Source organism: Peromyscus eremicus, chromosome 9 (assembly GCF_949786415.1).
Source record: "Peromyscus eremicus chromosome 9, PerEre_H2_v1, whole genome shotgun sequence".
NCBI lineage: Eukaryota > Metazoa > Chordata > Mammalia > Rodentia > Cricetidae > Peromyscus > Peromyscus eremicus.
This window is the reverse complement of record NC_081425.1, coordinates 98,135,423-98,159,587: the sequence shown is the minus strand read 5'-3', so window position 1 is coordinate 98,159,587 and position 24,165 is coordinate 98,135,423. Positions and strand designations below refer to the sequence as shown.

The 24,165-nt window shown below is 38.1% G+C and overlaps 1 pseudogene; it reads left to right on the top strand.

The window, feature by feature from the left end:
* The first annotated feature begins 15,672 nt into the window (after positions 1-15,672).
* Positions 15,673-16,350, top strand: LOC131920157 (meiotic nuclear division protein 1 homolog; annotated as a pseudogene).
* Positions 16,351-24,165: the final 7,815 nt, after the last annotated feature.

The window sequence follows — 24,165 nt, the reverse complement described above, 5'->3', positions numbered from 1 at the left end:
TCAGGTGCGTGATAGGTACAAAGAAATCCGCATCTACAAAGACAATGTAGCTAGTGGCATTTTATACCGGTGCTAGTAAGTTACAATGATGTTTTTTCTTATTTCTTTGTTGTTTGAGAATTCCACACACGCAAGTAATGCATTTTGATCAAATCCACTATCTAGTCCTTCTCCTCCAACTCTTTCTCCCCTCCACCATTCTTTCCAAAGTGGATATACATTTTTTTTAAACCCACTGAGTCCAGTTAATGTGACTATATGTGCATGGGTGTAGGCCATTTACTAGAGCATGGACAACCTATTAGAGGTTGTATCCCTGAAGAAACCTGACAGTACCTCTCTCCCAGCAGCCGTCACCTGTCAATAGCTCCTCCTCAGTTAGGTATGGGACTTCATGAGGTTCTTCTCCAGCCATGGTGAGATTTTGGTTGGCTTGATTGTGTGCAGGTCTTGTGCAAGCAGTTAAGCTGCTGTGATGTGAGCTCATGTGTGCAACAGCCCTGTCAGGGCTGGAAAACACTTCTGCAGTGGTGCTGTGGGATGGTCTGTATGTCAAGTATGTTGCTGATTGGTCAGTAAATAAATCACTGATTGGCCATTGGCTAGGCAGGAAGTATAGGCAGGACAAGGAGAAGAATTCTGGGAAGTGGAAGGCTGAGAGAGAGACACTGCCAGCCGCCACCATGACAAGCCAGATGTAAAGTACTGGTAAGCCACAAGCCACGTGGCAAGGTATAGATTTATGGAAATGGATTAATTTAAGCTGTAAGAACAGTTAGCAAGAAGCCTGCCACGGCCATACAGTTTGTAACCAATATAAGTCTCTGTGTTTATTTGGTTGGGTCTGAGTGACTGTGGGACTGGCGGGTGTCAGAGATTTGTCCTGACTGTGGGCCAGGCAGGAAAACTCTAGCTACACAGTGGTCCTCCACATCTCTGACTCTTAGGGTCTTTCTTATCTCTTTTCTGCAATTGATCTCTGACACTTGATGGGGAAGGAGTGTCATTTAGAGCTGAGCACTCCACAGTCCCTTATGCCCTGTATGCCGATAAGTTTTTATTCTATTTATTATTTGCCATGTACTGCAAAGAAATAGCTCTTCTGATAAAGGTTGACAGATATATTAATCTACAAGTATATAATGCTGCATGCATTCAAGAATTCACCACAAAAAAGTTCCCGTTACATACGAGAACAACGCTCTGCAGTTTAATAAAGATGAGAGAACACTTTCAAGTTTGGCAAGCATACAATAGTGCATTAATACAAAACATAGGGTTTAGACAATAATAAGAAAATTATAGAAAGAAAATATGAAAGCAGAAATTCAATGAATATATATAAACTTGTGATAAGTTTGCTGTATCTGTATTCCAACTTTTTAAAACTCAAAATTTAAAATTTTCTATACATTTTAAAATAAAATAGAGTTACATCACTCATCTCTTTCCCTTTTATCCATTCAGTCCCTTAACCGTCCCTTCTCTCTAACCCTTCTCAGGTCTCACCCCTAGTCACTAATTGATAGCTTATTTTTCTTTATTACCATTACATACCTATGTATGTATATATATATATATATATATATATATATATATATATACTTACACACAAATACATAGTTGCAATCTGCTGAGTCCATTTTTGTTGGTGGTGTGTATATGGTTTCAGGGTTGGCCACTTTGAAATGAACAGCTAATAAGGGGGCTCATCTCTGGGAGAGGCTAACTTACCCTCTTTCAGCTGTCATTAGTTGCTTGTAGTTCTTTGTCTAGGGCTGGGACTCCACAAGATTCCCCTTCCTGTGTTAGCATGTCTATGTATACTGTTATCATTCAGGCTGTATTTATGCATCCATTCCTAGGAGATACAGTCTAACATCAGACTCCCTGGTATTCTGGCACTTACAGTCTTTCTGCCTCTTCTGCAATGTTCTTCTCTGAGTCATAAATGTAGGAACTATGTTGCAGATGTATCTGTTGGGCTTGGTCTCCACCACTAATCTCTCCACTGGGTCCAGATGAGGTTTTCTGTGATGGTCTCCATTTGTTCTAAAGAAAAATTTCTTTGAGGAAGGGTTGTTGCTTCCTTTGTCGATGAGTACAAAGATCAGATTTAGAATGTAGTAAGGAATTATGCTGGTCTAACAAAATAGCAACAACAGATTCCTTTCTAAAGCCCATGGCCTCACTAGCCCCAAGAAGTTGTCTATGTTTCTAGTTCTAGGCATAATTTCCTTTCTGTTGAGCGGGTCTTAAGTCCAATTTAACAGCTATCGGTTACTACCAATAGGTAGCTCCATTTATTGCACCTTTATGGATAACTTGTCATGTTGGTCATTGTGGTTCATAACTGTTAGAGCTGGGTGTGACTATTAATTGCTTCCCTACTTTGGCAGCTTGCATTGTATTCTGGTACTGTGAAAGCTAGACTGCTTTCAGGTTAGATCTAGGTCAAATTATACAAATCCTGTGTCTTAAGTGTACAATGTCTTCAGCAATAGGGGGTTATTTCAACCTCTGAGAGAAGCATGCAAGGACAGTGGCCATAGTCTAATTTTTAAAATTTGTTTGTGAGTGACTTAGACTAACTTGTTCTGGCACAGCCATATCTGAATGGAAGACCCAAGTCTTTTTTTTTTTTTTTCAAGACAGGGTTTCTCTGTGTAGCTTTGTGCCTTTTCTGGAACTCACTTGGTAGCCAAGGCTGGCCTAGACCTCACAGAGATCCACCTGGCTTTGCCTCCCGAGTGTTGGGATTAAAGGCGTGCACCACCACCACCTGGCAGAATGACACAAGTCTTAAAGCCAGCACAGCTGCTTGACAAACCTGAGTTGCATGATGGCTGCCATGCCACCTTTGGTTTTTATCCCTACCTGCTGCATTCTTGGGATACTTTTAATATTTGTACAACTTGGGGATATTGGATTGATGAAAATTTTCATATAAATTATTTATGCCTTCTCTCAAGAATATTGCTTCTAAGCTTCCCCATGATGTCCTGAACATTTTATCCCCACCCCTCAATGCTGCTGTTAGGGATATATTATCTACTTGATGGTCTCATTTAGCCTTGGAGGTTGTGACACATAAAGAAGCCAGAGGCCTCTTCATGAGCATAATGAGACATTCTTGAAACATCTGTCCCTGTACTTACACAAGAAGAAGATATTCAAAACGAAGTAAACTCAAAAAGGTCAACAAAGATTTGGTGGGCTACAGGAGCTAGCCACAGTTCAGATTACAAGCCTCTTCCCAATGTCAGACAATTACATGTTATATACTTCTGCCCTACATAGAGACATATTGATGAACAAAGTACAGAGTGGAAAGATGATAAAAGTATGACGTCCCTTTCTTAGAAAGTTAGCACATGCAGAGCCACTGTGGTGTCATATGAACAAGGAACAACAGAATGCCAGGATTAGACATATAGACAAATTCTATAAAAATATAAACATTGTATTATGCCAGATTTTGAATAATAACTACAGCAGCTTTGGCCTGGGGATTTTTCTTGGGCATTCTGACCACTAAGAGTTAATAATACACTGCTTGGGACATGGAAAAATGCCTGGAGTAGCTTGACGATTTTTGTTTTGGTCTAGTGTCCTTGAAGCAACCAAAGCTACCAGCCTGAGAAAGAGGCTGTCATATGCCTCTAGATTCTTAAAAATTGGGTTATGGGGTTAATGAGTAAGAATTATAATTCTGTTTATTAATGATATCAAAACTTGAGGAAAAGTGATTGGAAATGATAACTTTGTTCTATCATAGTTTATTAATGATGACTAAAAGATGAGCAAATGGAAGTGAAACACATGTCCAAAATCAAAAGTGATAAGATTTATGCTTTGTAACATCATGAATGTATCCCTGCTTACTAAATTCTGTATAAATAAAGAAACACTCTGGCTGCTAGTCAGTCAGGCTTAAACATTCTCCCGACCACTTGGCTCATTTCCTCTCCCCCATCAACTCCTTACATCTTCTGCTGGGACTGGTCCCACTGGGGATGACTTCCATATGCTTCCTCTCTGTCTGTATTTCCTAAAATGAAACTAAGAAGTATTCCATGTCTAATTCCTCCTTTGCCACTCTTGCATCCACCCATCTTCAGACCCTGTCCTCATTCGGAGCTGGAATCCAGCACTGTTCAAATATTCAAAGAGAGGTTTCTTGTGCCTGTGACTGGGGATTTTGTTGATCTAGGGTTCTTTGGGGGAGTGTTGCCTACCTAAGTAGCTTAACTTCCTTTAAGATGTGTATGAATGTGTGTGTATATGAGTGTATATGCATCTATCTATCTATCTATCTATCTATCTATCTATGATGTGTTTATATGCATATACTTGTATGTATTTTTGTACAATTTCAGGTACATGTGAGATAATATGCTTGAAAACAATCTTTCTTTATATTGATAATAACATTTTAGAGAAACTTTGGAAACACTAACTTCACAACAGATATATAATTTTTGAACACAAATTTTTGTAGTTTAAGCAAATCCTAGGTGTACTTTTGCCAGATCACAACAGTAAAGTGACATATAGTATTTGAGAAAATTTGGATGAATAAAACTATGTAAAAAGCCTAAACATTTATATCTGTGCCATTTTATATTTAGTGAACAGAAATTTCTTACTTGCTTTTGTACACCACGGTTATTTGAACATAAAGGAGATAAAATAAAAAGAAATAAATGATTCAGATAGTAAGTAAACTTAGTTTAGAAAATGATTGTTGTGTGAATATTTTTAGGAAATAAATAATTTGCTTGAATTCTAGATCTGGTAGATAGACATATATTAGTTATGGTTTGTTATATAAGCAAATTATAATATTCAGTTAGATGTTAGACTCAAGGGTCAGAGAAATGCCTCAGCAGTTAAGAGTACTAGCTGTTCTTGCAGAGGATCCAGAATCTGTTTCCAATACAAACTTGGCATCTTACAGTCACCTGGAACTCCAGTTCTAAGGTATTTAACCCGATACTTTGGCCTGAACAGGCAATGCACACATGTGGTGCATATGTATACATGTAAGGGGAAACGTTTATACACACAAAAATTTTAAATAAGAAATAGGAGTGATCAGTAAAGTACAAATGCAAATGACTAGTACATACATTAAATAGGTTTAAATGAAAGTTCAATGACTTGGGACTATTCAACTAGTAACTACTAGGAGGTACAATCAGGAGAATAGATTTTAAAGTTTTTTGTTTTGTAATTTTTGTGTATGTGTCCAATCCAGTGTAAACATATGCTCAACACACATGCAATGCCTGTGAAAACCAGAAGAGAGCATTAGATGCTGTGTGGTGTTACCAGTGGTTGTGAGCTGCTATGTGGGTGCTGAGACCTAAAACTAAGTCCTGTATATGAATAGCAAGTGCTCTAATATGCTGAGCCATATCTTTAGCCCCCAGCAAATTTTGTAAAAATCAAGAATGTAATCCAAATATTATCAAATGCCCTTTTAACCTAAATCAGTTCAATGTGTCCAGATGTGTCTTTTTTAATGCAATATTTTAGGAAATACCATTAATGGGTGCTCTTGTATTGAACCATTCTTGGACAGGGTTATTGAAACTGTACCTTGGAATTAATCCTACTTGTTCCTAGTGATTTTGTGGCTTTCTTTGGGTTATATTGTTAGTGTTTATTGAGACATTTGAGTCACGTAATTCTCTTTGTCAGTAGTTCTATTTTATATTATTTTATTTTTATAAACATGATCATTATTTTTTTTAACTTAATATGGAGACAGCTAAGGGAATTCTATTCTGTTCATCTGCAACTATGTTTCTGTCAACTTGTTTCTCATTTTTATAGATTTTAAAATCTATTTATATATGATAGTACCCAGTGAATAAGGTTTCATGACAGTTACAACTTCATTGTGTAGTTTCACTGTGTCTTGTATACTGTTTCTTCTTATCAAAACTGAAATGTTATAAAGCCATTAAAATTTTTCCCTCACAGAATGCATCATAAGCATGCCATTTTTAATTTATTCTGGCATATTTTGTGACAACAGATATAAGATACCACATGCTTTCTGTGTCATTCCTCTCATACTTTACCCCTCAGGGAAAGCAGAGTGTATTCCTAGTGGCTAACTCTGTCATCTTCCATCTTTGCATACAAGAAAGAAGGAAAAGCTTGCTATTATGCAGCATGAAAAGGTAAAGTGATTTGAAAATAAAAATAACTATGAACATTCAAAATGGGTATGACACAACTGAACTTCCTTATATTTTAGAAACAAAACACAAGTAAGCTCATGCAACTTCAATTCCTGTTAGAAAGTTTTGCCTTGGGATGTTTCTGCAAGGTCCATTTGTGAACTGAAGTTGAGAACATTTCAGTTAAACTCTAAATAATATTATCTTTTTGACATACAGATGCATTTCTTAGCTGGTTCAGGAGAGCTTAGACTATCATTTACTAGTATTTGAAAACATTTTTTAACCCAACAAAGCAAGGCAACATGCCAGTGTTGTTGGTGGGAATCTGTTGCCCTATTATCCAGGGATCGATCTCTGTTAATGCATTTGAAGTTTTTGATTTTGACGTATGAATGATTCTCCTGAGAAAGGAGTCTCCATTAAGACAGCAGTGAGAATGTGGATTTGCCTACATACCACCTTTCCATAATTTATGGCAAATTTTTTTCTCTAAAAAGACATCTACATTAATCTCCTGAGGTCCAGAGAATACCATAGAAAAGGGAGTAGAAAGACTATGAGAGTTGTTGCGTGTGGAGAAGTGTTGTGATGTGCTGTCTTCTGGGTATGACATGGCCATTGCAAACATAATCACATAGCTGCTGTGACTCCTACACACAAAAAAGAAAGAAAAAGAAAAGGAGACAGATATTTGTAATTGGACTTTTCTTTCCCACCCACCTATTCCCAAATACCTGGCAGCCGCTTCCCAAATAATTGACTCGGAGGCTTAATATTGCTTATAAATCCTCAGCCGATAGCTCAGACTTGTTACTAGCTAATTCTTACACTTAAATTAACTCATAATTCTTATATATATTTAGCCACATGGCTTGGTACCTTTTGTCAGTACGACATCCTCATCTTGCTTTCTGCGTTTGCTGGCAGACTCCACCCTTCTCTTTTCCATTGTCCTTCATTTGGTCACCCCACCTATATTTCCTGTCTGGCTACTGGCCAATCAGCATTTGGTTAAACCAATTCAAGTGATGAATCTTTACAGTGTTCAAGAGGGTTATTCCACAACAGATATTAGCATAGGAGAGAGGCATCAGTTAGCAGGAATAAGAGACCAGCAAGAGAGGGAGAATAAGAAAGGGTAATAGGGATGAGTATGACTACAATACAAATATTAAATTATCATAAATTAAAAATATAATATTAGAAAATTAAAAAATGAGGTAAGTTTAGAGACGACTTTTGTAATAGGATAAAAAGGTCAGATCTTGAGAGTTGTCTAGATCCATATTTAGGCAAAATTCCTGAATTCATTTAGTTTCTAGGTCTGTGCCTAGTTATAATGGAAATTGTTTGAGAATTGTAAAAATCAGCTTTTAAAATTTAGTAACATGCTATAGTATTGACCAAAGCTTTCCTGGCCTAGAGGTACCCTGAGACTCTACTGATATCAGAGCAGAGTGTACATCCCTGTGTGTCATTCACAGAAGCCCTCAGCATGTGCTTGTCACCTTTTCACAGGTGTTATCTCTTATTGTTGTCTTTCAGTGTGTAGAGCATGCCTGCTCAGGACACTAAACATATTCTGTGAAATATTAAACAAGGACGTGCTGATCCTCACCACTAAGGATTTTCTACAGTTCAAAAAAAAAAAAAAACCAAGAAATCATACCATAATATATTATACGAATTTACCTTTTTTGTCCAATAATTTACTATGAATATTTTCAAGTAGAAAAATTGGGTAGTTTTACAGCAGCAGTCACCCATTCACTTTCAGGGCTCTAAAATCAATATCTTGCTGTATCATCTAATCATCCATCATACCACTTTATTTTAAAAATGAAATTCAAAGAAAGTTTTAGCTATCATCATGCATCAGTCCTAAAAAATCAACATAATTATATAATTAACCAAATGTTGATATTTGTATATAGCATTTTTGAGAAATAAACTTTATATGTGAAGAACTGGAAGTATCTCCAGTGTACATTTGCTGAGCTTTGACAAATATATAGCCATAAAGTTTCACTAAGGTAGAGAACATTACTACTGTATTAGAGCCTGGGTCTGTGTTTTTATTTTAGTCTGTATTGACTAAAATCATAGAAATGTCCCTGTCACAGTTCTGAGAATAGGTAGATTAAAACACACAAAACTATGCTAAATTAGTAAGAAATGGAATGTGTTTTTTATTTCCTTTTTGACAGTTTTTTGTACATATGGATAGCATACTGTGATTATGTTTATCCCCACTATCCTCTATATGTTTCTCTTCCTTTTCCTCTGAATCCCTTCTTTGTACCTAGCACCCCAGTGGCTACCCCATTAGAGATAATGACACCCTCTCCTCCAGAAAATATTGTTACCAGCTCCTTGGGAAGGGCTGAGGTTTTATGGCCACCTTCTCTATCCAGGATGGAAAGCTGGAGGTTCTAATCTTGTGTGGCTATCCATAGCTGCTGTGTGTTCACACACATGCAGTATCTGGATGACAGTGTTTCATGACATTTTTCCTCATCCTCCTGCCTCCAAATTCTTTCTGTCCTCTACAGAAATGGAATTTATTAAAAGATAAAAAAATCAGATATTTCACAGTATAAATAGCAATACCCATATACTTACTTTCTCAGTTCTAAAAATTAGTTTTGTTCTATATCAGCTAAATTACAGATAATCAAACCATTAATCATCATATCTTATTCTAAAAATGCAATTCAAAAAATCTTTTAAATTTCACTATTCTTTAGTCCTAAAATTCATATGTATACATGGCAATTTTTGACATTTATTTATAGTATTCAGAAAATATGTCATGGAAATGACAGTTTACAGTTTAGACAGCAGGAGATATTCAAACATATAATTATGACAAGTCCATGAGAATAAAAAAGCCTAAATTTTTGTCTTTTTTACCCTTGATTCAACAGTAAGCTTAATCTTTAAATCCCAGGAACAAGAGTGTTTGATTGATAGTGTGGGTTAAGAATGTGGCTTAAGTAGTAGGGGATGTTGATCAGTGTCCTTGGCTACAAGATAACATCACAGTTAGCTGAAGCAGAAAAGGAATTTCATTCCAGACATGGTTGTCCAATCCTATAATCTCAGATCTGAGGAGGCTAAGGCCAGAGGCTCTTTACAAGTTCAAGGCAAGTTTGGGCTACAGAGTGAATTCTAGGCCAAGCTGGGTAATACAAGGAGATGTTCTTTTAAGTACCCCCAACAATAGTAAAGAAATAAAACAAGGGATTTTCAAATACCTTATCAGAGAGGCTCTAGGATGTCCAGAGGTTTAGGTTTGGAAGCCCAAAGGACAAGGACTTATGTTTGAGCTATATCAATGCTTCTCCAGGCCAGCTATCAATGCTGGTAGGAGTTGTGGCAAATCACGGTGCCATTTAACCACGGACTCCAGATACCAGACAGCTGGCATTTAATGTTAGACTTGGACCTTACATACCAATTCCCTACCATACTTTCTCATCTAATTTGAATTTTCTGTAAGGTGAATCATGTGATGTTTAAATGGCATGCTGATGTGAGAGCAGAAAGGAGGCACAGGAGCAGAGCAATAGCATCTCTTCTAAGGAGGCAGGATTCCATTCAAGAACACTCTTACCCTAAGTTAAGGCACTCAAAAGATCATAGGTGCACAGGTCATGTGACATGCTCTCTGCACCAAGAAAAGCAGGCACTGCATCAAATAATACCAGGCAAAATGGCAAGGAGCTGCTAACATCAAATAGACACCGGAGCTGAAAAGCAGTGTTTCGTCTACTGGATGACACTGGGAGTTTATCTCACCTAACTTGCTTGCATGATTTGATGAGCATTAATCTGAGGTCAGGGACCCTTGAGGAGAGATGCAGTTAAGAGATCCTCTCCCCAGTAAAACACACAGCTTACAGGGAGCCTTATTGTTCTTTGGAAAAAGTAAAAGTGGTTAGTGGAACAGTAGCAAACACAGTTCTGTATATACTCTAAGCTAAAATAGCAGTAATCTAAATAGCTATCCCTGAGCACTGGGGATATCTAATTTTCTTAAACTTCATTGGAAATAATGGAATCACCAACAATAATAATTTAGTAATCATTATCATAATAAAATTTTGGCTCAATTTACCTCATTTTACTAGGTAAAATGACCAGTTACTTTTGTTTTGCATGTGTGTGTGTGTGTGTGTGTGTGTGTGTGTGTGTGTGTGTGTGTGTGTGAGAGAGAGAGAGAGAGAGAGACTGTGTGTGTGTGTGTGTGTGTATGTGTGTGTGTGTGTGTGTACATGCTGAGATCAGAACCTGATGTCCATGTCTCCCTCCATCACTCTCCATTTTCTTTGTTAGGGTTTCCTGCTGAGCATAGAGTTCTTGACTTAAAATGTCCAGTTAGAGTCCCTGGGAACCCCCACCCATCTCTGCCCCAGTTGCTGGCCAGCAGGGAAGACTTCTGCAGGCAGGCTCCCCCACCAAAACCCCCCCATTGGACCCTGCAATCTACAAGACCCATGCCCTACCCCAAATCTACCCATCCCCCTGCTACCCCAGTGGCTTCCTGAGACACAGAATCCACCAGCTCTAACTGGACCAAGAGCCATAATAGAAACAAGAGCAGCTTCCTGAGACAGAATCTGCCAGCTCCAACTAGACAAAAAGCTAAGATTGGACCCAGAGGGGCTCCCTGAGACACAGACACAGTCAGAACAGATTGGACCAAGAGCAGCTTGCTCAGACACAGGTACCTCTTGCACCTATTGGAGGAAGAGATAGGTAGATGCCAGTGCAAAAATACATACAACATAAAGAGCAATATGGCATCATCGGACCCTAGCAGTTCTACAATAGCAAGACTTGAACATCACAATGTAGAAGAAGCAGAAGAAAGTGACCTTAAAATATGATGATAATTTTATTTTCTTAAAAATGAAGATGATAGAGGCCTTTAAGGAGGAAATTGAAAATTCCCTTAAAGAAATTGAGGAAAAGAAAAAATTGGAAGAAATGAATAAGTCCTTTAAAGGAACTTTCTATAAATGAAACTAACTTTGAACTCTTGTTTCTTCAACCTCTGCCTCCATGGTATGAGAATCACAGGCCTGAGCCAGCTGATTTTTAAATTTTTTTTTTTCATGTGTAAAAGCTTTAACTTTTTTATGCACTTGAATTATTCTTCCATTTATTTTCTTTTTTGCTTCTGGACTTTGAGCTATTACCTTTTTGTTGTTTGTGTGGCAGTTTGAGTGAGAAATGTTGCCCATAGGCTCAGATATTTGAAGACTTGGTCCCAAGTTGGTGATGCTGTTTGGGGAGGTTTAGGCAGTGCAGCCTTGCTGGAGGGGAAACATCATCACTATGGGACGTCATCGCTATGGGACATCATCACTAGGGGATATCATCACTAGGGGACATCACTAGGTGACATTATCACCAGGGGACATCATCACTAAGGTACATCATCACTAGGGGACATTCCTAGGGGACATCCCTAGGGGACAGGCTTTGAGAATTAAATCTCATATCACTTCCAGTTCACTTTCTCTGGTTCGTGTTTGTGATTGAAGACATGATCTCTCAGCTTCCTTTTCCTGGTGCTATGCCCAATGCTTGCTGCCACCCCTCCTCACCATGGTACACTCTTATCCCTCTGGAACTAGAAACCAAAATAAACTCTTTCTTCAAAAAGAAAAAAAAAAAAGATGTCCAGTTAGCCACCTTGCCCTGGGAATCTCATCCCTTCATTCAAAGCACTTAGATTCACAGGTGGGCTGCCAGGCCGGTCCATCTTTCCTATGAGTGCTCAAGATCTGAACTCCAGTCCTCATGCTTATATGGCAAGGGCTTTATCTGCTTAACTATCTCCTCAGCCCCTGATCCTTTCACTTGACCCACATTTTCTGTTCATTTTGACATAACAATCTCTGCAATGCTTATGTAAGTAGTGTTCTCTATTTGTTAACATGGGAGATTTCATTTATTGAGTGTAGTTCAAAACCCAAGCAGACCTTTAAGCAAGATAGGCATGTATGAAGACCATCTGTTAAGTGAGTAAATCCCCTTTTTATTTCACTGCAGAGTGATGAGGGTGATTATTTTTCCTTTAATGTTTCTGCTCTTTCTGGGTGTGGGGCAAGGCATGGGTATCTGGGTAGAGATTTTGAATGGAAGTGGGCAAGTCACCTGGACTTCGTGATTGTATATATGTATGTTGCATAGTCTCTTTGTCCGGTTATTTTTACGTGTGTTCATATAAATATATACATTTTAAAATATGTAAATATATCTGCTCAGTCTGAATAACATTAGCTGTATGAATATGATCACAGTCTGACCACTTGGTATTGGCTAACTAATGGTGTTCTAAAACATAAGACTTTTTCAGGTGATGTTGCTGGAGGCAGATTTGGCTCCCCAAAGAGGTGAGAGGGACTCTCCAGATGGTCTGACAAGCGAGGTTTGTTCACAAAATTCTGCTGAAGCAGATAAGTCTGACTAGACATTGAGAATGGAGGGGCAGGGAAGGCAGGGTAAGATCTGCCCCTCTCCTTTTTCCAGACAGAGATCAGTACCTCCAACTTGGGGTCACTCCCCGGGCACCATTGGGTGGAAGTCCCTGCTCTCATTGTCTCAATGCTTAAAAGTCTGGATGTTTTACAGAATACTATAGAGATTGAAGTGGCATCTAGTTCTATGCTGGAATTAGCTTTACTGGTAGGGAGAGCTGATAACTTTTTAGGAGTTTTGTTGGTTGGTTGTTAAGTTGAGTTATTATTAAAACTGAACCATATTAACTTATGAAAAAGTAAGTCAGCAACAAAAGCAAAAAATATTAAACTCATCACTGCTTAAGTATTTATTATTATTTGTATTCTTATGTTATTTACTTTATTAGAATGATGTAAATACAATAATGGTGTGACCCTGCATATTTCTTATGAATTCCAAGTACGGTGACCTCACACAGGTAGGTTCATAGCAACTGTGTTAGGAGTATTTATAGTCAATAAACTAGCAAGTCTAGGCATCAAGGCTAGTATCATAATTATAGGCTCAGAGTTAGCAAACTGTGGCTAACAATGGCAAATTTAGTCTAACCCCTGAATCCTTGGTGAAAATTGTGGAAAAAAATTACAAAACATAGAATTTATTATCAATCATTTTAAGTGTGTAGTTTAGCAGTCTTACATCGTTTTACCATTATATGCCAACTCTACATCCTTCAGAACTATTTTCTACTTGCAAATTGCGTAATTTATATTGATTGATCAATAATTTACAGTCTTTCAACTCTATCCCTTCCCTTAAAATCATATTTATGTTTGCTGTCTATGTGATTTTTCCATATGTAAGTAAACCACACACATTATTCATATGGTGATTATAGTTCACTTAACATAGTATCTTCAAAATTCACCTTTGAAACTTTGATCAGAATTTCTGTTCTCTTTAAATATGAATAATATTCCATTGTGTGCATGCAAATGTGCCTGCATGTGTGGGTACACACACACACACACATACACACAACACACACACACACATACACACACACACACACAAAAGTGCAGGCATATACACAGTCAGGCATAGGGACATATACACTGGCACATACTTCAACATGCACATACACAAACACACACACACACACACATACACACTACCACCAGCATTATCACTTTTAGATTAATCTGTTTATCTGATGATAGACACAAATGAGTGCTTCCATGTTCCATGCTACTACTATGAATTTCCTTATGCACATCATTTTTCAATTTTAAAACTTTGCTTTGAAAATTTTTGGTTATATAGTCAAAATAAAATTGGATATCAGTATTGTAATGCTACACTCAATATTTTGAGAAAATGTCATATTATTTTACACAATGGACACACTATTTTACACTTCTGCCAACAGTGAGCAAAGGTTCCAGTCTCTACATGTCCTTATCCACTCTTGCTATTTCCTGTTTGTTTGGCAATAGCCATCTTGATGGGTGTGATGTCATTAGCTACAGCTTGAGTTGCATTTGCCTAGTGATTAGTGATGTTGAATCTCTTTACCTGCTTGCTGACTACCTTTTTTTTAAAAAAATTGATTACTATTTCTTCTTTGGGGAAATCTCTATTCTTTAGTTATTGAACTCTTTGTTGAGTTTTAGGAATTTTCTCTATGGTCAAGATATAATCTCTTACCAAGTATATAACATGAAAATAGCCTTTTTTTTTGCTTGAGAATCTTTTGATATATGAAAATAATAAATTTTAATGAGGTCTAATTTGTCCATTTTTTTCTGTTGCCTTTTGATACAATTTTCAAGAACTTATTGACAAATAATTGTCAATAATAGGCCAAAGTAATGGTCTTATTAATAGTTTTCTTTGAAGAAAATTGTTGTTGTTGTTGTTTTGAGACAGGGTTTCTCTGTGTAGTTTTGCACCTTTCCTGGAACTCGCTTTGTAGACCAGGCTGGCCTCAAACTCACAGAGATCCTCCTGCCTCTACCTCCCCCTACCCCCGAGTGCTGAGGTTAAAGGCGTGCGCCGCCGCCGCCACCACCACCCAGCAAGAAAATAGTTTTGAGACTACTATGTGCTGACTAGTTTTATATCAATTCGATACAAGCTAGAGTCATTAGGGAAGAGGGATTTCTCATTTGAGAAAATGCCCTCACTAGACTGACCTGTTAGCAAGACTTTGGTGCATTTTCTTGACTTGTGATTGATGTGGGAGGCCCCAGCTCACTGTAGGTGATGCTGTCCAGGGGTAAGTACATCTGGGTGCTCTAAGAAATCAGGCCTAACAAGCCATGGGGAAGCAAGCCATTTAACAGTATTCCTTCATGACCTCTGCTTTAATTCCTGACTCTAGGTTCCTGCCCTGACTTCCTTCAGTAACAGAACATGGTCTGAGAGTTTCAAGTCCAAATAAACTCTTTGTTCCCCAAGTTGTTTTTTGTCATGGTGTTTTATCATAGTGATGGGAACCCTAAGACACACTACAAAGGGAAGGAGATTGGGTAGTAAGTATATTACTTGTAACATTGTCTTTTTGATAAGTTATAGATCAAAACAAAGAAGTCAATTTTGTATGTTTGAGGTAGGGATAGTAGAAGAAACTCAAAGTAGAAGGAAGAAAATCTAAATAGTAAGAGTTGTGTATTCCAGCAACACAAAGTTCTACTGAGGTCATCTGATCACAGAAGTGCACTGGGAGCTTTTGAAAATTTGCACACATGGAGAGTTCTAGTGGGCTGAAGAGTGTCCTCCTGTGGCATCAAGCCCAGATATCTGGAGCCTGAGGATATAATGTGATGTGGCAAAACGTTTTTCTTTACATTATTGAATTATGGCTCGTGTTGTCAAGATGATGCTGCATAATTTTATTCATTCTTAAATGTAACCACAGGCATCCCTTAGATAAAAGCAGGCAGCCCACCCGACGCGGCTGTTGGAGCCAGAGTCAAACCAGGAGGCCGCTGCACGCACCATGTCAAAGAAAAAAGGACTGAGTGCAGAAGAGAAGGGAACCCGTATGATGGAACTGTTTTTTTTTTTGAGACAAAAGATGTATTCCAACTAAAAGACCTTGGAGAAGCTTGCTCCCAAAGAGAAAGGCATCACTGCCATGTCAGTGAAAGAAGTCCTGCATAGCCTGGTAGATGATGGCATGATTGACTGCAAGAGGATTGGAACTTCCAATTACTATTGGGCATTTTCCATGCAAAGCTCTCCATGCCGGGAAATGCAAGCTAGAGGCCCTCAACTCCCAGCTGTCTGAGGGAAGCCAGAAGCACGCAAACCTACAGAAGAGCATTGAGAGAGCTAGAATTGGCCGGCAAGAGACAGAAGAACGAGCCATGCTTATAAAAGAACTTTCTTCATTTCGGAACCAAAGGGATCAACTTAAGGCAGAAGTCGAAAAATGCAGAGAATGTGACCCACAAGTTGTGGAAGAGATACGTCAAGCAAATAAAGTAGCCAAAGAAGCCGCCAACCGATGGACTGATAACATATTTGCAATAAAATCCTGGGCCGAAAGAAAATTTGGGTTTGAAGAAAATAAAATTGATAAGAACTTTGGAATTCCAGAAGACTTTGACTACATAGACTAAAATGTTTGGGAGAAAGGATTTGTGAGCTTATGAATCGTCAAATTTTAAACATTCTTTAATGGTACCGAATTTTCATCTATCTGTTAACTGTTTATCGTTTTACAATTTTAAATAAAGTATAAAATAAGAAAAAAAAAAGCAGGCAGCAGGGAGAGATTCAACATGGACTGAAGAAAAACAATGGAGGTAGAGAACAAGCGAGGCAGTTAAGTGAAGCCCCTGGAGCCTGAAGATGGAAGTCAAAGGGAACAACATTTCTCTCTTAAGATCCTGGAATGAAGAGCTGATTTCAGCCAGATGAAACTTACTGTGGACTTTGTGTCTCCAGAGCTTGGAAAAAATTATTTAGTTTTTTTTTTTTTTTTTATTTCAGATACCATGGTTTGAGTAAGTTGTTATAGCAGCCTAGGGAATCTGATATAGAGCTCAGTATTTGCTGATATCTGAGGGGCACTTGGTAAGCAGTGTGGGATAAGCAGGGAAACCAATGAGAGAAATAGACAATCATCCTGTCTCCAGGCACTGATGGTCATTTGTGTGAACTTGAGAGACCTCTGAAATGATAGGGAAGAATGCTGACTGGCATTGATGGAACAGCGCATCATGTGAGGACTGCCATAAGAAGTGCGGGTATTCTGTAGCTGGAGTTATCTCCAGTCCCGCCCTGGCAGTAGCCACTCAGACCCAAATAAACACACAACCACTTACATTATTTAAACTGTTTGGCCTAATAGCTCAGGCTTTTTGCTATCTAGTTCTTATATCTTAAATTAACCCATTTCTATTAATGTATAAGTTGCCACATGGCTTGTGGCTTACAGGTACTTTACATCTTACTTCTTATGGTGGCAGTGGCTGGCAGCATCTCCTGACTCAGCCTTTCTGTTCCCAGAATTCTCCTCTCTCTTTGTCCCACCTATACTTCCTGCCTGGCTACTGGCCGATCAGCACTTTATTTATTAGCCAATCAGAGCAACACATTCACAGCATACAGATATCCACAGCACTTCCCCTTTCTTTTTTTTCAAAAAGGAAGGTTTTAACTTTAACATAGTAAAATTACATACAACAAAACAATTATCAAGCAAGAATTATAGTTATAATATCTAGTCTATTCGTATTTGGCAAAATTAAAGAAGATATCCTATTTATCCTATATTTGTGAGTCTAAGTTTTTATATCTAACTTATCTTTTATCATAACTAAGGAAATTATAACTATCTAGTCTTCAGCTACATCAAAGACCTCAGAAGGATATAATATTACCTAAGTAAACAGGAAATGCATTGTAAGCAACTTTCAAAAATCTAGAATGACAGAGACAGCTACCTGCCTGGACAGTCACCCAATATTCTTCTGGAATGTTGGGGCATTCATCTTCAGCCCATAGGTCTAGAGTATCTCAGTCACTTCTCTCTGTGTCCTGTAGAATGTCTGACTGTTTCTTTTGTGAAGTAGAAACTTGAAGGACCATCTCACCTTTCTATGTGTCCTGCACATCCAGTTGATCAAGCAGTCCAGGCAAGAACAGTTTCTTGCCCAAATGGCTATTTTTGCCAAGAAGAAGATAAACTCCATATAGAGTGTCTTCAATGCCCATTCTCCTCTCTGAAGTAAATCAGTGCTGCCAGTAGCACATGTCTCACTGTCTAGAAAGTCTAAATTTTTTAAAACATTTTAAATGGTATATTCTGTAGGCCTTTGAAATGTTTGAAGATTACCTACCTAATTGAATTATATCTATGTATAACTAGAAAACTTAACATGACGATAAGTTTGACTATTATAGAAGACTATTTATTAATCTGTATTTTTAATTATTCATTACAATCTAAATGAGTTACATAAACATAATACTTCAAACGAGAGTAGAAATATATATAGTATAACAAAATTAAGTTTAAACTTGTACCAATAAACTAAAATCCATAGCAATGTAAAACATTTTTAAACAAGTTATTGCTCTTTAAAAGTAGATTAAATAATCTACACTTTTATCCTATCATATCTATATCCTATATTTCTTTATCATATCCCCCTTTCTTCTTTTAGAAAGAGATTGACTATGACCAATAACAGTTTGTAACCAACAACCTAAACAAAGACAAACATCCATAATCCATTTTTGGGGAATGTGGAGAAACCTCAGGTGACTGTCCAGGCAGCTGGCTGTTTCTGTCAACTCACATTGTTTTGGAAGTCACTTGTTTGCCCTTCCTGTTTTATTAGGTAATATTATTTCCTTCTTGAGTCTCTGAGGGAGTTGAAGTTTAGATAGTTATGTTTATAGTTATAATTAGTTGAAAATTAGTAGTTATAGTTATAGTTTTCCTTGTTAAAAATTTCAGAAAAGAAACTCACTAAAGAGGTGAAAGTGTATAAATTTGAAAGACATTATAAGATAGTTCTGTTAGTAATATAAGTTAGGATAAAAAGTGAATCAGGTACATTTTGGACTTACCAAAATAGGATAGATAATGGAATATTTTCTCTGAGTTTTTCAAATAGACTAGACATTGTTTAGGTATTTATTGCTTGTATATATTGTACTTATTATATTATACTTATTGTATATAGTTTTTCTTATATTAGTTATAGCTTTTTTTCTTTTTATTAGAGTAAAAGGGGGAAATGTGGTGATATTTTATTTGTGATGAAATGGTATATTTTATTTGTATGTTAATAAATAAAGGTGCCTGGAATTCAGAGGTCAAATAGCCATTAAGCAGAAGTCTGGCAGTGGTAGCACACGCCCTTAATCTGATCACATGGCAGGCAGAGTCTCTGTGTGGTCAAGAACATAGTCAAGCATGGTTACACAAGCTTTTAATCCCAGTACCAACTATAGAAACCTGGAGGTCTGTATAGACAGGCAGTGACAAGGAAGTCATGTGGCTGGGCTTGGATCCAATGAGAAGGCAAAACAGAAAGGCAATAAAAACACAAGTCAGGCAGGAAAAAACTCTCTCTGGGGAAGTGACAGTGGAGAGGTGGTAAAATAAGGTAGTTGTGGCTCTCTGATCTCTTTGGCTATTACCTCTGTATTTGGCTCTGTGTTTCTTATTTACTAAGATTGTTTAGAATTTTGTCTACAATGCTCACATTCTACAACTCTTCAGTCATCTCTCAGTCTCTCCAGTGGGTTCTTCCACCTCTATCACAGTCTGGAAAAGTGAGTAACCACTTAACTCAAGTTACATCCCGTCCATGGGAAAGCACAAGGCACCATGGAATTTACCACTTAGTCATTCATAACATTCACTATTCTGAAGAGCTAAGCTGAAGTGAAGCACCAGTGAAGTCAGGTGCTCACAGTGCGCCCAGCCTGTTCTTTTAGCATGAATTAGAAAACGACAATAACAGCCCCAAACTGGCCCATGGCCCAGTTTCCTATGGCCTGTGGGTTTAGGAATGGTTTTTCTAGTTAAAGGATTATAAATAAAACAAAACACAACTAAGGATATGTGACAGATTGCATGTGGTCCCCACAGCTCAAAATATTTACTCTAGTCCTTTGTAGAAAATGTTTGCTGACTCCTGGTGTTAAGCCATCTGCAAGGAAAGCTCAGTTACTTATTTATTTTTTATTCTGAGAAAAATAACCAGAGGACTATTTTCTTGAGACTGTCATCATAGCTGGAGAGAGGAGAGACAGCGTGTCAGATGATACATTAATGTAAATGATCACATCAGTCTCACTATGCCTTCTCATGCCATCGGCTCAGAGTTGCCAATGTATTCTTTATCAAAGGAGGGCTACTTGCCTCTCTTAATACTTGGTGTGTGTACTTGTATGTGCTTATAGTGCACATTTGTCTACGTATGTTCACATGTGTGTGAGTGCATGCACATGTATTGTGTCCTTGTGGAGGCCCATATCAACATCAGTTGTGTTAGATTTTTGAGGCAGCTTTAGGAGACAAGAGGCATAAAGAGACCAGTCTGGTGTCAGCAGAAGGGACTGTTTATCTTAAACAGAGATGAGCAGACATTGCAGGAAAGGTGTGTCTTCCAAAATGGAAAGGGTACTTGGGGTTTATATCGAGAGTTTGGAGAATGTGCAGTTAACACAGCTTCAGAGAGCTATGTGGCAGTCCAGTGTTTGGAGATGCTTGCCCAGACAAGACCGTTTTATCTTTAGAAACTGCCTTGCCCCTGCTATCAGGTTGGGCAACTGAGTTTGGCAATAGCAGTGAGGGAGAAGGGGTTAGAGTCTGAAAGAATTTGTTTTAGGTTTGTTAAAACAAGGTGGCCACTCTGATGATGTCCATTTTATTGACTGAGGTAGGATCTCTAGCTGAACCTGGATCTCTCTCATTCTTGCTAGTCTATCTAGCCAGCTTGCTTCAGGGACACCCCCTGTTTGGGTGCTGGGATTTATAGGTGGTTACCATGTCTACCCGGCTTTTACGACAATGGTGGGATATGAACTCGGGTCTTCACTTGTGAGCAGCAAGCACTTTACCCACTGAGCCATTTCCCCAGCCCTGTTTCTCTTAATCTTATTTTTGCTTATATCACTTCAAATCCACGATGCTGAATTTATGTGGTATTTACACTATTTCTGTCAAAAATCTTGTGTTGATTCTCTCCAAAAGACAAATACAGTGGGAACTCAATCCACACTGAGGGGCATGCAAACAAAGGAGAATTGTTAATGTGAAAGCTGGTATAACTGTTCTAATATCTCAGTTGAGCAGTAGGACTCTTGTGGTTGTGGAGGTTTATACAAGTGCCACTGAGTACCTTGGTATAACTCTGGCATTCTTAAATATCATTAGATTGACTGGGTTCTATGTAGTCAGAGACAACATGTGTCGTTCTGTAGACTGGACTAAACAGAAAACCTTTGTTCTGAGCCTCAAGCTGAAAGAAGTTTCTGAAGAGGCTTCGAGTAATCTCTGAATACTAACTATAACCCACTTCCTTATAAATTCCTTCCCTTTTGTTCTTTGTTACATGTTAAGTACACAATTATATACGAAACAAACAAGATTGGCTATAAAAGAATCTCCCTTTTTCTCTCTCTCTCTCCCTCCCTCCTTCATTTCCCTCCCTTGTCCCCTGCTACTTCCTTTCTTCTCCCTTCTTTCATTCTTATGGAAGCAAGCGAGTTTCTTTATTTTGAATATCTCTATAGAAAACCACACATAGTCAGTGAACTTGCAAGACAATATTCTGAGACTTATAAACAGCCTCATTAGTGAAGTCTTGAATAATTCCTGCCAACCTCACCGTCCCAGCAAATGCTTATCACATTGTAAGAAACCCTGATCCAAAGATAGGGAATTGTTTCCAGGTCCCTGACTCACACAAGCAAATTTTTATTGTTTTAAGCCCTTAACTATGTGACGTGGTAACTAATATACAGAATCAAAACTGGAAGTCTTTGAGGTATTTCACCTACTCTATTATAAAAAGAATTCATATTTGTATACATTACCTCTAAAATTCAAAAATACCCTGAACATTTGTTGTTTTCTTTTTTATCAAAGGAGTAAATTTTCCCTTCATTCCGTAGAGTTATCTCAAGATATTCGAGTTTCATTTTTCCTTCATTCCATAGGGTTATTTCAAGATACTCAACTATAGTTTCAATGGGATGAGAAGTCCTTTTTACTTTTACAAAAATGATTTTTTTTTTCTGCTGAGCAATGTGCATTTTATCAAAACATCTACGAAACTATAACTTCCTATTCTTCAGGCTGTGGCTTTATGTTGTCATTAATGTTGAGAAATACAGAATTATGCACAATTGAGACATGGTTGAACTATGAATTGCTTGCAACCTAAACAATGGCATCTGGACAAAGAACTGATATAGTCATGTGGCAAGTTGATGGAACCCTGCTGCTTATACCAGGTGAATGCAAATGACTTCCATGTTTTTCATGTTTATTAAGACAGAAGAAAGAAATCTGTCAAGTAGACCAGTGTGTTGACTTCTTTGCTGTGGTAAAATGTCCTAACAAAGTAACAGAAATCCTAACAAAAGGGCTATTTTTTAATGTTTTGGTCCTCTCCCCCTTTTATTAAAAATACATTTTTTCCTTCTCACATAATATATTCTGATATCCTGACTACAGATTCTTTTCTCTACTTCTGCCAGTTCCTCCCCGCCTCCCTACCCACCTGGATTCACCCCCTTTCTCTATGTCATTAGAAAACAAACAGGCTCCTAAGCAATAGTAATAAAATAAAATACAGCATGATAAGACAAAAACTAACACATTGGTTCAGGACAAAGCAAACCAACAGAAGGAAAAGAGCGCAAGAAAAGGGACAAGTGACAGATGTTGATGCAGAGACCCACTCATTTGCACACTCAGGAATCACATAAAAACACTAAACTGGAAGCCATAGTATATACTCAGAGGACTTGGAGGGTAAAAAGAAAAAAATATAAATAAAATAAAAAAGATAAAATTTTATTAAAAAAAAAGCCATGACCTATTGTTAGGAGACAGTGAACCTCCAAAGATGTCACTGCGTTCATTTCTGTTGGCCACCTACTGCTGCTCACCTAGATTGTTTGCTCAGAGAGAATCCCTTGAAGAAAACTAAATTTTTCATTTTCAAGTTGATATCAATTGAAGATGGCTTCTGGGTGAAGAATGGGGCATGTGTCCACTTCTTTCAGCTCTATGATCCCATCTGGATCTGTGCATGCTGTGCATGCTGCCTCAGTCTCAGAGAGTTCACGTGTGTGTTGATCCTATTTATTTAGAGGCCTTGTTTTCTTGGTGTCCTCCATCTTCTCCGGCTCTTACACTCTTTCTGCTTCCTTTTCTGCAGGGTTCTCTCAGCCCTGAGGGGAGGGATTTGATTGAGACATCCTGTTTAGGGCTGAGTGTTCCAAGGTCACTTTACTCTTCATAATGTGTGGCTATTGGTCTCTGTATTTGTTCCCATCTGCAGCAGAAGAAAGCTTCTCTGATGATGGTTGAGCAGACATTGACTTATGAGTATAGGAGAAAGTTATTAAGATTCATTTTATTGGTATTTTTTTTAGTAGAACTTTAGTATTTGGTTTTACCCTAGATTATCCAGTTATCTTGGGTTATCTAGTCTCAGGTTCTTGGTTACCTATGCAGCTTCAGATATGGGTGACATATTGTGGAATGGACCTTCAGTCAAATATGGGTTGCATTTTGTGGAGTGGGCCTTGAGGTATGGCTTGGTTACTTCCACAAACTTTGTGCCACAATTGCCCTAGCATATCTTGCACACAGGAGATCATGGCAGATCTAAGTGTTTGTGGCTGGATTGGTGTTTAGTTTTCACTTTTGACAGCATGCAGAGTACTTTCTGTACCAAAGATGCTAGAACAGGGAGGTGAAGGCTTTATGTAGGAACCAGCTCAACTTCTCCATGTTCAATGAGTTGTGTAGGCATTGTCTTCAGCAATGGGGTCTTGCTGTCTGTTTATGAAGAGCATTTTATATGTTCGGCAACAGTCTGGATTGTTTGAGGGTTCCCATGTGACGGCTTTGTCCAACAACTTAATTAGCTGTAATCTGTTTCTAGTACTGGAAGCTTCATTTGGTTCAAGAGATGTCCAGTTGGGTCTTTGTCTCCTATGTTGTTTTGGTGGTTTCATGCTTTTATGTGTTTATTTAGGAAGTATCTACAGTGTAGTAGTCAAATGTTTTTTAATGACTTGCCCTGGCTTTAATTGGTATATGATACTAATTAACACCGAGATTGTGTTTCTGGCTTTCTCTACTGTACCTCATGCACAGTGGAAGGTGCCATGTGTCCCTCCTGAAGTTGTGTGCTTGGTGAAGAGGATGACTGTCCCTAAATAAAGGACTGGTCTTTAGCCAATGGTATACAAGCAGCTGCACTCCCCTCCTAGAACCTTCAAA